Source organism: Cyphomyrmex costatus, unplaced genomic scaffold (assembly GCF_001594065.2).
Source record: "Cyphomyrmex costatus isolate MS0001 unplaced genomic scaffold, Ccosl1.0 scaffold121, whole genome shotgun sequence".
NCBI classification, from domain to species: Eukaryota; Metazoa; Arthropoda; class Insecta; order Hymenoptera; family Formicidae; genus Cyphomyrmex; species Cyphomyrmex costatus.
In genome coordinates, this window is record NW_017275185.1 from 155844 (window position 1) to 168406 (window position 12563).

At 39.7% G+C, this 12563-nt stretch overlaps 1 protein-coding gene across 1 annotated transcript in view; it reads right to left on the reverse strand.

Moving 5' to 3' along the window:
* Nucleotides 1-12563, reverse strand: part of LOC108779714 (uncharacterized) — a 111871-nt gene that overhangs the window by 62192 nt on the left and 37116 nt on the right. The window lies entirely within an intron of this gene.

Below are 12563 nucleotides of genomic sequence, written 5' to 3' on the forward strand. Positions count from 1 at the left end.
AAACATTATATCGCGCTGCAATATATTACGATCGATAGATTAAAGTACATGAGCCATTCCCACTTTTGATTGGCGATAAAATTTAACGTTCATATACGGTAATAAAATTATTCGCGTTGGTGAAAACGACGTATTAAATCAGGACGACACCGTGCGAAACTTTCGTCAAGAACATTTCGTGCGTAAGGTCGCCGTCCATGGAATTCGCCGAAAAATTCATGACGTTTTCGGCGAAGTCCCACTTACGAAATTAACAGGGAAACCCTGTTTCGTTCGACCCACTAACCACCTGATGAATCGCCTCGCAATTTTAGCGATTCGCTAATGTGACGACAGTGTCGCGTGATGCAACCGTATTACACGTAAACGTTACAGGCGAAAATGTCAGCGGAAAGCGTGGCATCGAACGCATCACTGACACCGATATAGTTGCTAGCTAATGAACTTCCGAGTTCTTACTCAACAAAACAACACGCGACATCGTTAAATAAATCTTTAACGTCCTTGTTGTCGACGACACGTGTAAAAGTAATTTGCGATTCTTCGCACGACTAACCAATGGCATTCGATAATAATGTGTTTTGTAATGACGATCGTTTCTTATGGTCTCATATTATGCTGACGATTCGAAGAGTATTTAAAGTCTTATTGAAGATGTGTGTTTCTACGAATATTGTGACGGAAATTAATAAGTCTTAAGCGTATTCTCGTTTGCTTTCAACCGATGAGTGTTTAACCTTTAAGTAGATGTAGGTAGCTTAATGGTACACAAATTGATAAGTGTGAAGCACTCAGAGCAAAATAAAATTTTAATTTTATAATCATATTTTATATTTTATGTGTACAATTATATTGTATAATTATTCATAATTATTTTATACTTTTTTACTAGTATATTATGTTTATAGACAAATTTAGAGGAATGTAAAAGTAATAAACTTTAAAACTTTCTATGTAAGCAGTGTATATGTTTTGCCTTTTCCATAATAAAGTTTTAAAAACTATCTAATAAGAATGTTATGTATAGTCGTATCATCTCTACCCAATTAAAGATTTGACGTGCGTCAATGTATATATGGTCCTTCACCTCATATGAATCCTTGGATAATGACAGGTCACGAATGTTTTCTCTCTTCGGAAGAGAAACACCAACGTGTTTCACGAGGGTATCCTGATAACGTCGCGAAAAAGGTCGCCGAATTTTTCTAGTCTCGCGATACGTTTCAGAGAAATCCAATTATCGTGGCAACGAATGAGAGCAAATGGAGAGGCGAGCGAGAGCGCATGATAAATGGCACGATAACGCGCTACCGCCGGCCGCGGCAGATGCATTGCTATATACGCCGCGGCTACTGCAAACCGCGAATCGCGCGCATAATGCTATTCTTTCATGCGTGTATCTGAAAGGTCGTCGGATTTCGCGAGCGGTCTATTATCGGGCGTATGATAAGACGCTCTCTCTCTTTCTCGCGCGCGCACGCAATTATACATATATTATCGATATATGTATAATTGCGTGCACGAGAACGTAGCCGTCAATCTTCGCGATGTAAACCCAAGGCAAAACCCAAGGCGAATTATTAATCTCTCCTTTTGCCAGGTTATTTAATAATAGTGATAAAAAATCGAGAAGAATTACATTCCGCGATGTTAAACACTGCTAAAAGTCAGTCATCAATTAATGATCATCCCGATTCTTTTCACGGTCTCATGATAAAAACTTGGATCTCATTCAAAGCGTCGTGGTAAGGAAAACATTGCGCACTGCTTTAAAATCTCACCGTGGTGAACTTGACGTTCAGGAAGTCGTAGTATTTCACCAGGAACTTCATTCTGCAGCTTCAACTGTCAAAACTTGATGCACAACGATGTAGCGATTGGCGTCTGTCGCGAATGTATAAATAATACAAGCGGTTAAATACGACATGACATGCGCATGCAACAGAACAAATTGCACTAAATCATCGACAAAAGATATAAAAACGTTGCTCTTTTTCGATAAACTTACACGCGAGACGCGTAATGTTATCAGCATAACGCTGTAATATCTCGTCGGTTATTCCCGTTCTCTGTAATGAGCCACTGAAAGAAAAAAAATAGTTGTGACAACTATTTTTTGACAACGTTGGCAATTATAGTATATCTGTAACTATAGGTTTATAGAATTATAGAGTTATAGCTACTAATCTAGTTATACTCAACGATAAAAATAAAGTTATTGCAACAATATTTGTATTTCTATTAATTAATAGTGAAATAGCATCTCAACAAGAAGTTATAATTATAAGTATAGAGTTTCATGTATATTTATAATTAACTTCTTGTTGTGTGTGTGATGAGATCTTAAGTAGTTAACTAGTTACTCAGACGTTATAAAAATGAAACATATTATATTTTTCTAATTTAAACACTTTTTTTTGAAATAAAGCATACTATAGTAAATAATTAATTATTGTCGAACTAACTTTGAAAAATACATTTAAAACCTTTTCACTAAAGTCGCTCAGCCATGAGCAGTACACGGCATTGTCACCAAGGATACAGCGAAGTTCAATTTCTCCTAATTGTAAGAAGAAAACCACTTATTGCCAGCATACAATAAAAGACACAAACATTAGGTTCGAACTTCGAAAACAAAAAGTAAATGAGAAATGCATCTCGACAATACAATTTTTAGTTCTGTACAAAAATTCAGTAATCTTGAAATTTCTCAAAGAGTTATCTATATATATAAAAATTTATAACTATGTATCATAAAGTTTTAATAAAAATAATAAATAAGTTAAATGAACTAAGAAAATATAATAATATTAATCATTTTTGTGGTTGATTAATGTTATTATACGGTTAATATTACTATATATTTTTTTTCAGTTCATATACAATTTATTTAGTGTTCTTATTAGAATCTTATAATATATAGTTGAGGTTTATAATTACTGATACGACTTTTTTCTCTGACGATGAGTGCAATGAATAATTAGTAATTATATTTCGCTAGAAAAAAAAACGTACAGATCGATCTTTTAACCAAGAGAACGAAAGTTTTCTTATTTCACGAGAGAGAGAGAGAGAGAGAGAGAGAAGCATGATTCATTACGCGTTAATTACATCGTTGATTTGAGATCAAGTGTTCTAACGAGGTAAGCCGACCTCAATAAATCTTCTGCTAATTTGTCGTTATTTTTTGGAAACAGGACGTTGTCGATACGACTCAATTGCAGGATTTTGATGCGATTCACTCAACGTTGCAAATGCTTCGTTGAGCAATCAGAGAGAAGAAAGAATTTTACAAATTAACTAATCAAAGTATACTTAGAGGAGAAATATCAAGTACAACTCGAGCGATGAAGAAAAATGCGTAGCGTTATGCAACTGGTCGCGTTACGGTATAATTGACTCGACGTGCATTTACGCGTCTCGGCCAATGCGAGAGACTAACGATGTGGCGCGTGCACACGCGTGAAAATAACACACGCATGTTATTCGCTGCATGTCTGTTTCAAACCGCCGCTTTCTAATACACCGTGAAATACATTGCCCACGACTGCATCGTGAAAATACGCAGCGCATGTTTCGTGGCGAGATATTGCGTGAGATTTTCACGTAGCTTATCAAATTTTTCACTGGAGAGCAGCATGCGAAGAATCGCGAACGTACTGCGAAGTAACAATTTATTTTATACACTTCATAATTTGATCACATCTATTTTATCACTTATACGTTATTATGCGTAGATTTTTATTTATATCGTTATACTTTTAAGTAAATTGGCATTCAAAAATACAGTATCGGAAAAAAAATTAGAACGATAGTATTTAATTGGTGATTTGCACGCGTATGTCTAAAGATCGACCTACTTTCCGTTCGAAGTGGCGATCGATCGAGCCCTAGAGAACGTATATTTATTCACGCAATGTCAATTAACGTCGCCGTGGTCCGCTATAACGGTGACCCGCTTCGTCAAGGGCTAAATCGATTTCAGATTAATCACACTGCACAAATCGACATCGAAATAGCGGAACTCGCCCGCTATTTCGCCCGATCAGCTGATCGATCCCGGTATAGCGCGACGTATATACTGCTATTATACACTCCACACCGCGTTATGCAATCGGTCTTCGTGGCGTTTAGAGTCCGTGATGAGGAACCTCGCGCGAATATGTGCACGCACGCATTCCGGTGCGTGCTCAGCGTACACTTACGCAATCGCAGCCGCGGTCTCCTCTCCGCGGCTGCGATATTATAGTAGCCGGTCGTTTATATTTGCGGTGAGTGGAGAGTATGTACGCGTCTCCTTTCGTGGACCGGCAAAATAGAGTCTCTGGCAAATTATTGGTGTACTCGGCCAAACATTGAGTTTCTCGACAAATAACAGTTTATCGATGCTATCATGATGACACATTTGTACAAAATGGGGGATATTGGAACATGTATAATGAGCATGGCGGAGGATTGGTCTATCTGACTATTTTTAAGAATTCTGTACCGAAAATAAATTCAAATTTTATCGGAGTATCATTTGGCAAAAGGTAATAAGTAATTTCATACATGAAACATTTAAGTGGATCACGCATGGATCACGAAAGTATCGCAAATCACGCTAATTTATTTTTGTACGCCAAAAAATAACATGCGACTCATACCGCAATAAAATATCCCTTTTTCCACAGACATTACCAATATCTTTAGTATGCCACGGCCGATTTCAAGAATGTAGCACAGCAGCAGTATCAAAAATTTACTCGATGCATTCGATATCCACGTGCGCACCATTGCGCCATTCCCGAAACAATTTTGTAAACAAACGACTGAACCCCACGAAAAGAAAGAAGAAACAAATACTATTCTGACGAGCACAAAATCGCGATCACTATAATCGCGGGAATTATATCGAACAATAAAAGCGGATAGAAAAAATTGTCGAATCGTAGAAATTCCGTCCCTGCGAGAACGCTTACAAACGAGCTCGATTACCGAAATCGCCTAACAAGCATAGGCACGCGCGACTAAGGGCGCAAAGTTACATAACGTGTGCAAATGCAAGCCAGCAGCGAAGCCCATGACGTCGCGATGTAGGCCTCAGCGACGTGCCAGAAACGAAAATACTCTCGACGAAAATTCGCGAGTAGCTATCGTTCCTAGTGCTGAAATCGGGACTGTTGCTGCACTCGACTTAGGTCGACGCCGCAAATGACCGAGAACTGTCTCCCGACCCCGGATGTAGCACGGCCTCGTCGCGTTTAGGGCAAATTCGTGGGCGCTGCTGACCTCGAGACGACAATAAAGACTTTAATAGAGTTTAACTTTAATAGAGTATCGAGACTCGCACATTTGCATTATTAAACGCCGCAAGGATGAATACTACTCGATACTTTTTTTGCGAAAATAAAAGAAATTGAAAATAAACGCACGTGGAAAAAATTTCATTTTAATTTACCCTGAAAATATGGTAGTCATGGAACAATATTGTACTTGGAAGAATTATATGTAAATCCTCTCCTATTTACTAATAAAACTAATAAAATAAGAAATAAGTTTGATTAATTTTATTGAAGCGTATAGTGCAAAAATCTTTAAAATATTGTTTTGCACATCTACTATATTTACAGAGTAAATTTTAAGAGCAAATTTTTCCCGTGTATATTTATTTTTAATTTCTTTTATTTTAAGTAAATTTTAAGAGAAAATTCTTTCAGTGTATGTATATATCACAGTCTTAAAGTATTAACTCAAAATAAATATACATTTATTTGACTGTGATATATATAACAATTTCATTAATTATAATATATTGTATACATCATAATGAGAGTATAATGAAATTAAAGTTTCTCGTTTCGTATTCATATAGCCGATTGACGCAGATCTAATAATTTTAATCGCGAAACTTGTATGATTTCGTGGACACGTGCAACCATCTGTTTTCGACGCAACGGTCAACAAAAGTAAAGGTCGAGGTATATTGTTGAAAATATTTTTTTATTAAAATACAAGCGCACACATACCCCTGTTTTAAGCTTTTACCGAGATCAATGTATTGAAAATATTGCGTTGCCAGAGTACCCTTATTTTACAAAAAACACACGCGTACAATTTTTTAAGTGGAAAATGTCGAGTGCGAAATATCGGGGAAAAAGTGAAGATGCGCGCGTATATTTCAAAAATTCATATTTTGCACATGTCTCTCTGACATTTATATTTTTTCTGCGTTTACATGTCTCCCATATTAAAATTGTAAATGACAAGTTCAGTAAAATGTAAAATCGGATAAAATGTAAATTTGTACGTGTATATAAATTCCTTATAACATCAATATTTAAATACGAATTTTTTTAACTATGGCTAATAAAACAAAGTCATTCAGCATTAAACAATTCATGCTAATTCAAAACAATCAGTTATAACGAATTAGTTGATTGTGTAACAGCAAAGCAATATTTTTTCCATCAAATATTGAAGTAATTCCTTCCAATCATAAAGAATAAATATCGAAATAATCATTGAATGGCTGCGCTGCAGCGAGTAACAATGTTAATGCAGCTTTCACGTGATCGAGGCAAGAAGATCCGATTAACCATTTTTGCGATATATTGTGCGGCCAGTTAAACGTGATGTAACGCGTGTTCGTGAATTTAAGAGCAGCTGCTATCGAATGCGTTCTGTTTTTATACATCTCCCACCCAATGCCGGGTGCGGCGCGGCTGCTATCTTGCGCTCTTTTTAGCTTCTTTTCTCGCGAAACCAGTGTAACCGGTTGAGCGTAAGGCCGGTAGGCAACGTTCGTAAGTTCAATACGGCCCCCTTGTGCTTTTCTTTCGTTCGCGGAATTTCATTAAACGTTAACATCAATTACCTGGAACCTCGGATGGCGGACAATGAGCACGACGCACATATTCTCGGATACATTATATGCCTTGTTAAACGCGCGTCTTATGGATGGAAACGATTATTTCGAAGAGAGAAGCTAAATTCGTAAGTTAAAAAGCTTTTTAAGATAATTAATTATTCTGAAATAAATTCAATTTCAACAAAATCTTTCTCTCACCGCGTATTCGATTAAAAAAGCATTTCACCAAGAAACGATGTTTAATAGACTTATGCGTTCCATTATGCACGTATATAATAATATAAATAGGCCACGACGTATACTTTGTTGATTTAATGCAACAAGAAATATTCTGCGAAAATTGTATTTGACGAAACTTGTCCAATTTACTCGTCGATATTGAATGAAAATAACTGTTACGTTTGATTTACCGCTAGTTGTATTTTGTTACTATCGGCATTATTTGCTATAAGCAGCTATATGTTAGTGATGAGTTGTACAGTTCGCATGGCTTTTAAGCGGCCAAGCAGTATTGGAAAAGGTAACAGATATTTACCAAAATATCTTGCAGGGAGACCGGCATCACGGAGCACGTTGACATATCCACCGGACAAGAATGCTCTCCTTCTCGACATCCGGTGCCCGATCTTTGTGCCTGTCACGCGTTAGAGAGCGAATGTTGATTTACGATATCAACGATATCAAAGCCAGCCTTGAAAAGGATACTCCGGCCGAATGAAATTCGCGCCGGAGCAATTTCTCGCGCCGGCGAAGCAATTTCTCGCGCGAGCGATTAATCTCCTCGGGGAACCTTCTTTAGCGAGGAAAAATTCTCGCCGGTAAAACACGGCGCAGGTATGAATCGAGAAACCGATATGATATATTCTGTTACACCGTATCAGTGGAATCGAAGCAGCGTGGATTAGAAAAATGGCGGTTGTAATAAACGCGAGAGAAATTCTCACTCATTGTCAGTATAAAACGATGCAGTTGATACGCGCCGAGGAGATTAAAGTCAATCGCGAAACTCCGCTTTCCATTGCTACGCGGCTCCTCCGAAAATTAAAGCGAGAGCGACAGACACTTGGAAACGCGCGTAATATCTTCCTCAGTACTGCACTTGATGCCCGCCACACACGCGAAAGCGTTCTTTCACCGAGTTGAATCTTTCATTAATTAAAATAGAAAAGAAAATAAGAACGAGAAGTCGATGGATCAGTTTTTGACTTACGAACGGCGACGGCAGACAGCGTTTGCAGCACTCAATGAACGAAAACAGAACCTCAGGCATGGGAGCTGCTCTGAGCGGGTTTTAATTAGAGGAGCGACTGACTCTCCTCGGCCTTTCTCAATGCGCGAGGGATGCGTGTGTGGTCCTTTCGCGATACCCCCTCTGTCGCGGAGAACGAACGCACGCAGGAGGAACTGGACTCGCCTTCGCCATCGGAGGAAGGTCGACACGGTACTGATGCGTCTGGATTCCGCCAAAGACTCTTCCCCGACGCGTATATTAAATTAAAGACACAACACGCCGGGGCATTGTGTAGCCTCAGCGATCCCCACCGTAATCCAATATCGCGGCATCAGGTAATCTGCGAACGTCGACGATACACGGAGAAAATGAGGCAGGCGGGTGTATCGTACGCGACGAAATGACAGGGTTCGATTATCTCCCCGGTGAGTTACTATTTTTCGTTCACGCGTATGTGTTGCCATGTTTTCATTTTCTCTTCCTTCACCTCGACAAAAGCGTTAAATGTGCGCGCGCGAGAATGTCAGGGGTTATTCCCGAACGATACATTTCTGAATGACGCATTTTTATTAACCTTTGTTATGTTCTCGTGACAGAATATGATGTATAGGCGTGATGGTGCCGGTTACGTTCGAATTACGTTCAAATTAAAAAAAAAAAAAAAAAAAACAGATGTGAGTATATATAACTAACGAAATATTAATAAACGCAATGGGCGTATAGTTTTAATAAAAGAGATGACATTTTACGGGAAAAAAAGAGAGGAAGTATGGAAAGAATGGAACGATTTTTCATCCCACGACATTTCGTCCGAGAAGTATAATTCTCCGTCCGGGAATACGCGCCTTTGGTCATAAAATACGGCCTCCTATTTTTACATGCAGCGCGGATAAAAATAAAAAAAAAAATGCCGCTTTCCGTGAGGTAACCAGTTTCAAATTAGAAACTACCATTGAATCCTCTTTTCTTGCGATCTCGTCGCGCGCGGCTTTGTCACACAGAAGCAAAAGAGAGTGATATTCGCCGTGATATCGAAATCGTAATTCTGGCTGGACAACACGTGAATTTAGGTTGATCCTTTGAAATTGCAGGGAGAGGCGATTTAGATTGGAAAATTAGATGATGCGGAGGCGCCGATTACTCGAAATACGCTGGCCGTTCTCACCTTCTTGAAGCCGTGAAACGAGAATGCACCGACGTTCATCCGCATTTTAACGATCCTTGACTTTCGCTTCGAGAGCTTTCAAATTCTCCATGAATGACGAAGAACAGGATGCTTATCTGCCGCTCTTTTGACCTTTCGTATGCACAGGTAGATCGATCAACCAATATAATGGTTTTGTTACCGAAAGACTTTCAATTCCGAAAGTTTTTACTGCAAACAGTTTCGTTCAGGGAAAAAGATTAAATGATCGATTAGATTGATGTTTCCCAATCTAATTCGAATTCAATTAAAATTCGTGCACTTTTTTCTACAGAATTATTAAATAATTACTTTTTATGTAGCTTTTCTGTGTTACAGTCATTTATAATGTTATGCATAAACTATAAACATTCTGACATTTCTATCAGGAAAATCGATTATACCTTGACTAAGAGTTTAATTTAGATACTACGATAACTTGGTCGAAATTTGCAAGGATAATAGATAAAATCACAAAACCCTTTCCATCGCGATCTTAATCTCACGTTGTAAAATAGCAAACTTTTCTGGCTCTAACACTATATGCGAGAGACACTAAACTGGACGCGAGACGAGCCCCGAGAGTGGTCGACCGGTTCCTCGGCATCCGGTTGGATGACAAGGGAAGAGCACCGCCGATCGATTTTCGTGGGGCGTACCGCGAGCAGGGTCTTTCGAGACGTCTTTCGGGTAGGATGGTCGGCCAGCCACTGATCGAGATGCGTGCAGGTCCGAATACAAGCGAGCGTGGATCTTACGCGTGAGCGTGAGCATTGGGCGCAAGCGAGAGCGGGTGCGTGTTGAAACACTCTCGCGCTTCTCATCCAGCGAGCACGCATATTTCTAATTGAATCGCCGCCCGTTGGAATGCCATTGTTCATCGTTGTAGTCTTGTTTTTGTTACATCGCTCTCGATGAACCGAGGACCTTTTAACCTTCCAATTAGCCACCAACGCTTTTCATACTCTAACGCATCTCGGCTATATAATAATGCATTTCGCGACGGATAAATTTCCGCAGACCACAAATCTCATTTATCTTATAATGACTGCCTAGAATATTTATAATACATTTACAAAGAAAAGATTTTAAAAATGCATTCTTCTTTTAAATCCACGGTCCTTGGGTTCTTGCTGAGGAAGGAAATCTTGGTCACTGCTTCTCCGTTAAACAAGATAATGGTGTTTGCGCACACGGGAATAAGTGTACGTATTTAAACGGTACGACGAATTTAAATGGAAGTCAACGAAGAACGTCCGAAACTCACTGCCGCGTGTAAAGGCCGCGTCGTATATCTTCCATCTACAATAAAGCGCTCAGGAAGAGCATCGTTCAAGAACGCCCGCGCAATGGTAATACACGAATGCACCGCGCCGCTGCGTTGGACTTGAACTTTTGTACGAGGAAGCACGCCGTTAACAATGCCGGATTATATTCTCGACGTACGTTCGGCCTCAAACTGATCAAAAGCATTTCCTTTGGAAAAGCTCGAAAGGTTGTCAATTTGGAAAGGAGATTACAATAATAAACTGCAAATTTTTTTCTATAAATAAATAAAGATACTATCGCATAAAATAAATCTTCTTTTTTTTTTTTAATTATTCATCCCAGCATGAGGCAATTAAATCTTCCATGCATGCCCTCGCCCTTCCACCAGCAACATCGTTGATCTCTCAAGCCCTATTATTAGATCCCCGTATGAATGTGCTCACCGTGGCGCGCACGACAATGGGGAGAAGATTACTATGCGCTGCACGTGCACGGGGTAAAATTGGCTCGTTAGCACGCGTGCTTTAATTCTCGACATAGGGGATAGATCATCTTTCGTGCATCAGTCAATCGTTTCTGTAACGATGACGGATCGATATGGTCGACAGTTTGTCACGATTATAGGTTTTCTGTGACTAAACTAATGTACACCTCTGGCACTTAAAATTAAACAGATATATATGTTTAATATTTAGCGAAAGAAAGAGAAACAAAGATCTAACGCAATCTAGGGTTCAATTCAGCGCTCGCGAGCACTATTTGTTCTAGTTTAACATTTGATAAAACAACAAGAATGGAATGACTTTATGGTCGTTGCGAGCGAAAAGAGGTAAAGCATTGATTAAAATTGTGTACACACCAATGCCTAATTTTTATGCCCATTAATGCCTAGCAATGCAAAACCTCATACCACTTATTATAATAGCCAATTCTCTTAACTAATACCCGCAGTAATGCCCCAAATCTGTACACCGCCCTCAGCAGTTTACTCCTTGAGTGAAACGCACTAGTGCAGAAATAAAAAACAGATCTTATGTTTGCGGAGAAAGTTCTACCGATAAGTGTCCTGATTGAGATCAACGTAAGACCGCAACACGTGTCCGCGGTCGCAAATAGCGGGCTTCGCGAAATCCTGTTTGTCTAATCTCCTTTCTTCGATGCTCGCGACAAACGAACATGACCCCGCGTCTTGCCGGGGGTGTCTTTATTATACTAACAAAAGAGATACGATCCGATTCTTTCGCTCGATGATGGCATAGCGTTGTCGCGTATAGAGCTCGACGTATTTTAGCACGAATTGTCACAACTTGAACCACTTCTTTGGGGAACTTCTTTATAACTTCTTTGAGGACGTTTGTATCGCGATTGTTAACTCAATTTCATGTCAAACGACACTTCGACCACTGCCAGTGAGCGTTTTCCATTAAAAATTTCCATCCAGAAATCATCATTTCAGGAACGCCATTTGTCTTTCCGTAATTTACGTTGATTGATTCGCATTTCACGCGCGCTGATTTCGCTGTGCAGGTATTAGCGTCAGAATAAATCGCGGCCGCCACTGTACCTAATCCATCACCATCTTCAACTCCGTTCGCACGTGACACGAAACGAACGGGCACCGTTATACGCTCGGTGCGATCTCGCGACCGCAATTTAGGAGAGAATTGCACAACTAATCGCGACGCTTCAGGCAATCTCGTTAAATTGTCAAACTCTACTACTACGTGGATCGCGATCGTGCGAAGGATCGAGTGTCGCGCGAAGGATAGCCTCTTGCAATTAATATTCATTACGACCTACCTTAACAAGGGACTCGATATCCGATTCGTGCGCTTCGCGAATATACCGGAAAATTACGAGACGTCTGAAATTAATGGAAGTTCCTCGCGCGGAGGCGCCATCGGCTATATCGTCCCGCTCGTATTCCTCTCGTAACACCGAACTCGTCGTACACGAACGCACACCACCGCCGGATATAAATATAACCGGTGAGACGGACTTTCGGGCCAAGGTCACGATGGTTCCGAACT